The sequence below is a fragment of the Salmo salar genome, chromosome 22, assembly GCF_965601325.2.
Source record: "Salmo salar chromosome 22, fSalSal1, whole genome shotgun sequence".
NCBI lineage: Eukaryota > Metazoa > Chordata > Actinopteri > Salmoniformes > Salmonidae > Salmo > Salmo salar.
In genome coordinates this window covers 57,382,501-57,388,188 of record NC_138312.1, presented here as the reverse complement: position 1 = coordinate 57,388,188, position 5,688 = coordinate 57,382,501, and positions in this window count along the sequence as shown.

Here is a 5,688-nt window from a genome sequence, read left to right as displayed (position 1 = left end):
TTATAGCGGATTTTGAAAAGTATTTGATAAAGTAAGACTGGATTTTGTTTATAAATGCATGGATTTTTTCAATTTTGGTGATTCTCTTATAAAATGGGTAAAAAAATGTATAGCAACCCCAGCTGTAAAATAGTAAATAACGGCTACTTCTTAGAGAATTTTGAATTGTCAAGAGGAGTTAAACAAGGGTGTCCACTGTCACCACATCTCTTGGTTATGGCCATCGAAATGCTAGCTATTAAAATCAGATCCAATAACAACATTAGAGGATTAGAAATCCAAGGCTTAAAAACAAAGGTGTCCATGTATGCCAAGTCCGTAAGCTAGATCCCTGCAATGTCTCATTGAAGATCCAGGTAACTTTTCTGTACTCTCTGGACTAAAACCTGATTATGATAAGTGTACAATATTATGTATTGGATCTTTTAAAAAATAGAACTTTTACATTACCCTGCAGTTTACCTATAAAATGGGCTGATGGTGAAGTAGACATGCTTGGTATTCATATCACAACATATATAAATAAGCTCTCCACAATGAATTTGAATAGAAAACTTGTAAAAATAGACATGATCCTGCAATCATGGAGAGGTAAATACCTATTTAAGTAAAAATTGGCCTGACTAACTCCTTAGTCATATCTCAGTTTACTGACTTACTTATGGTGCTGCCTACTCCTAATGATTAATTTTTCAAATCATATGAGCAAAACATATTTCACTTTATCTGGGATGCTAAAACAGACAAAATAAAGTGTGCCTATCTATATAAAATTGGGTTGGTTGAGATGATTAAATATAAAAGCACTAAACCTCTCTCTAAAAGCTTCACTTATTTTAAACTTTTACTTCAACCCTAAATGATTCTCAAGAAAAGCTCATCCATTGTTTAAAATTGCTTTTTTTCCTTTGTGCAGATTGCCATGTCTCATTTTCGATTAATTGAAAATGATACTTTTTTCAAAGTATCTCTCTTTTTCAAACAGGCATTGCAGAGCTGGCTACAATTTCAATTTCATCCCCCTGAAAAGATAGAACAAATATTACAACAAATATTATGGCTGAACTCAAATGTGCTGGTTGATAAAATACCTGTATTTATGGAAAATATGTTTGAAAAGGGTATTTTGTTCTTACATTATATTGTAAATTGGAATGACAGAGTTATATCCTTCATGGAGTTATCAGAATTGTAGGGGAAGGTCTGCTCAATCCAAGAGTACAACCAATTGATTACAGCATTACCCCAAAAATGGATGAGGCAGGTAGCAGCGGGAGGAGGTAGGGAACTGGTCTGTCTGCCCAATATAAAGGATCAAAACTTGCGGAGGAATAAAAATTACATAAATGGGAAAGTATACCACTTTTATTTGATGACCAGGATGTTGACAACTGTGTCTTACGAATTGCAAAATAGTTGGGCAGAGATTTTGATGTCCGATTCCATGGTACAGGGTGTATGAGTTGATACATAAAACAACGCAAGATTCAAAACTTTGTGCATTTCAGCTAAAATTATTATATTGAATTCTTGCCACCAACAAAATGTTGAATATTTGGGGCATAAAATCATCGAAGCTCTGCAGATTTTGTTGTGAGGATACAGAATCAATAGACCATTTAATTTGGTATTGCCCTCAGGTAGCCTGTTTCTGGTGTCAGGTTCAGGAATGGCTGGAAATGCATAGCATTGATCTAAAATTGACCCTAGAAATAGTACTTTTAGGAAATCTTTAGAGATCGGGTCAGTCAATTACCAATATATACTAATACTCTTAGTAAAAGTATTTATCTTCAACTCTCAATCTGTGGAATCTATTCGATCAGATCGATTGAAATTGTACTTTAAACATCACAGCATAGCTGCAAGATATGTGTTGCTTAGAAATCCGAAGACTGTGGCCAGCAGAGATAGATGGGATGGACTGAGGGAAGCTGAGGGTTGGGATGTGGGATTGGAGACAAGTGGGGGTGGAGCTGCTGTGCATGAGATAGAAGGATGGTCAAAGATAAAAGTAAAAAAAAAAACGACAAAATAAAACATACAGCTAATGTCGGTTTGCCTGAGGCTGGTTGAGGTTCATGTTTTTGGCCTGGTGGGAGATCTGTCAACGTGCCCTTGAGCAGGGCATTGACCCTGGATGCTTCTGTGTGTCGCTCTGAGTGGGAGTCTGTTGGATGACTGGTATGATGTAGTTGTTGAGCGGCTTCACTGCAAGTATATTGTATATTTTGGATATTCAATAAAAAAAATAAAAATACAAAAAAAGAATGAGAAACAGAGTGGAGGAGACGAGAACAGAAGAGAGAGAATGAAGAATGGGTTCCCTAGAGGAGAGCTTATCGCAGCCTCACTGGGCTGGGGATGAGGATGAAGCTCCACGGTCTTCCACAGTGTTCATCTGGCTCATCCCTGTAATAACCCTGTTATGTCTCAAATGATACACTATTCCCTATAAAGTGCACTACTTCTGACCAGAGCCCTATGGGCCCTGTTAAAAAGTAGTGCACTATGCAGGGGAATAGGGTGCCATTTGGGATACAGCCCTTGACCTGCACAACGCATCCCCAGCTCCATCTCCATCTCCATTCGGCTAGGTACCAGGAACCTGGAAGACTGAGCCTGAGCCCAACTCACTGCTTGGAGGGCTGCCTGGAGGAGGTAAATGCAGTTATAGCATTACACACACACACACACACACACACACACACACACACACACACACACACACACACACACACACACACACACACACACACACACACACACACACACACACACACACACACACACACACACACACACATTCACACACACACACACTTTGCCCCTCAAAAGAAAGAGAGAGAGAAATTGAGAGAGACAACAAAATAGGGAGAAAATAGAGAGATAGAGAGAGAGAGAGCGAGCGAGCGAGAGAGAGAGAGAGAGAGGGAGAGAGAGATGTGGAGAAACTGCATCACACCTTCCCTAGTCTAACAGGTGGTCTTCTCTTCCCTTCCCTAACAGGTGGTCTTCCCTTCCCTTCCCTAACAGGTGGTCTTCCCTTCTCTAACAGGTGGTCTTCCCTTCCCTAACAGGTGGTCTTCCCTTCCCTAACAGGTGGTCTTCCCTTCCCTTCCCTAACAGGTGGTCTTCCCTTCCCTTCCCTAACAGGTGGTCTTCCCTTCCCTTCTCTAACAGGTGGTCTTCCCTTCCCTTCCCTAACAGGTGGTCTTCCCTTCCCTTCTCTAACAGGTGGTCTTCCCTTCCCTAACAGGTGGTCTTCCCTTCCCTAACAGGTGGTCTTCCCTTCCCTAACAGGTGGTCTTCCCTTCCCTAACAGGTGGTCTAGTGTAAAGGATATAATTAGTAGTCACAGTAGGATGTGTTCCACTGTCCCAACATCCTTCCCCAGCCCCTATACACAACATCAATCAGTCACCTTGCTGTTCACCTGTGTAATAACCAGACAACATAATATTTATTCAAATGACAAGATATTAAAAATACAATTGAATAAATCACTGATGAATTTATAAGTATTTCTATCATATTATTAGGAAATGAATGCAAAACATTTTATGTAGAACTAACATTGTTTCTCGGGCGATTGTTAACGGGTGTGGTGGGAAAGAGACGGTCGGTCACGGAGGCTCTGGATCTGTCCCAAATGGCACCCTATTTCTGACATAGTGCACTACTTTTTGACCAGAACCCTATGAGCCCTGGCCCAAAGTAGTGTACTATGTAAGTTAAAGGCTGCCCTTAGTGACGTACCCTCTGTCATAGCATCTTTCTCCCTGGCACTGCGACGAACAAACTAAAAGCGAGCCAACAACAGATTGAAATGAACTACCTGGTGAGTCAGCAAGCACAGGGCCAGCGGGGCAGAAAGATGAAATTGTGACGATTTGCAGTCAACTTATTTTCTGGTGCCCCACCTGTTCCCAGCCTGACGGAGCTGAGCGAGCCCAAAGTCAGCACAATACACAACGTGTCTCTGAAGGGCATTGTGGTCCCAGAGTAGTGTAGTTATAGTAGAGAAGGAATGTGTCGGTGTGTGTGTGTGTGTGTGTGTGTGTGTGTGTGTGTGTGTGTGTGTGTGTGTGTGTGTGTGTGTGTGTGTGTGTGTGTGTGTGTGTGTGTGTGTGTGTGTGTGTGTGTGTGTGTGTGTGTGTGTGTGTGTGTTTTTTTGTTTAACTATCCTTGTGGGTACCAAAAGTTCTCACAAAGGATAGTAAAACACAGACAATTGTGACAAGTGGGGCATTTTGCCGGTCCTGGCGAGGAAAAATGCTATTTTAGGCTTAGGGGTTAGGTTTAGGGTTAGTGTTACAATTAGAGTTCAAATTAAGGTTAGGGTTAGGAGTTAAGGTTAGGAGTCAGTGTTAGGAGTTAGGGTTAGGTATAGTTTTAGGGTTAGGGTTAAGGTTAGGGTTATGTTAGGTTAGGGTTATGTTAGGTTAACCTCTATGGGAAAGGTGGGACGTTAGCGTCCCACTCTATTCAACAGCCAGTGGAAGAGCGTGGCGTGAAATACATAAACCTCAAAATGCTATAATTACAATATTTCAAACATACGAGTATTTTACACCATTTGAAAGATAAGACTCTCGTTAATCTAACCACATCGTCCGATTTCAAAAAGGCTTTACAGCGAAAGCAAAACATTAGATTATGTTAGGAGAGTACATAGACACAAATAACCACACAGCCATTTTTCAAGCAAGCATATATGTCACAAAAACCCAAACCACAGCTAAATGCAGCACTAACCTTTGATGATCTTCATCAGATGACACTCCTAGGACATTATGTTATACAATACATGTATGTTTTGTTCAATCACGTTCATATTTATATCCAAAAACAGCTTTTTACATTGGCGTGTGACGTTCAGAACATGCATTCCCAGCAAAAACATCCGGTGAATTTACAAAATTACTCATGATAAACATTGACAAAATACATAACAATTATTTTAAGAATTATAGATACAGAACTCCTTTATGCAATCGCTATGTCAGATTTTAAAATAGCTTTTCAGCGAAAGCACATTTTGCAATATTCTGAGTACATAGCTCAGCCATCACGGCTAGCTAATTTGACACCCACCAAGTTTGGGGCTCACTAAACTCAGAATTAGTATTAGAAAAATGGTATTACCTTTGCTGTTTTTCGTCAGAATGCACTCCCAGGACTGCTACTTCCACAACAAATGTTGTTTTAGTTCCAAATAATCCATAGTTATGTGCAAATGCCTCCGTTTTGTTCGTGCGTTCAGGTCACTATCCAAAGGGTAACGCGCGAGCGCGTTTCGAGACAAAAAATGTCAAAATGTTCCATTACCGTACTTAGAAGCATGTCAAACGCTGTTTAAAATCAATTTTTATGGTATTTTTCTCGTAAAATAGCGATAATATTCCAACCGGACAATAGTGTATTCATTCAAAGGACAAAAGAAAAAATGGCGAGGTCTCGTGAATAGGCGTTTCCAATCTCTTAGTCACCAGGGAGTCCACTGACAAACTGTGCTCCTATACTCTGCCCAGAGACAGGAAACACCTCAATCCGCTTTCTGAATGCTTTAGAGAGCCAATGGAAGCCTTAGAAAGTGTCACGTAACCCCACAGATCCTGTAGTTTTGATAGAGAAGCAAACGAGAACTACAAATTCGCAGACAGGCCACTTCCTGTTTGGAATTTT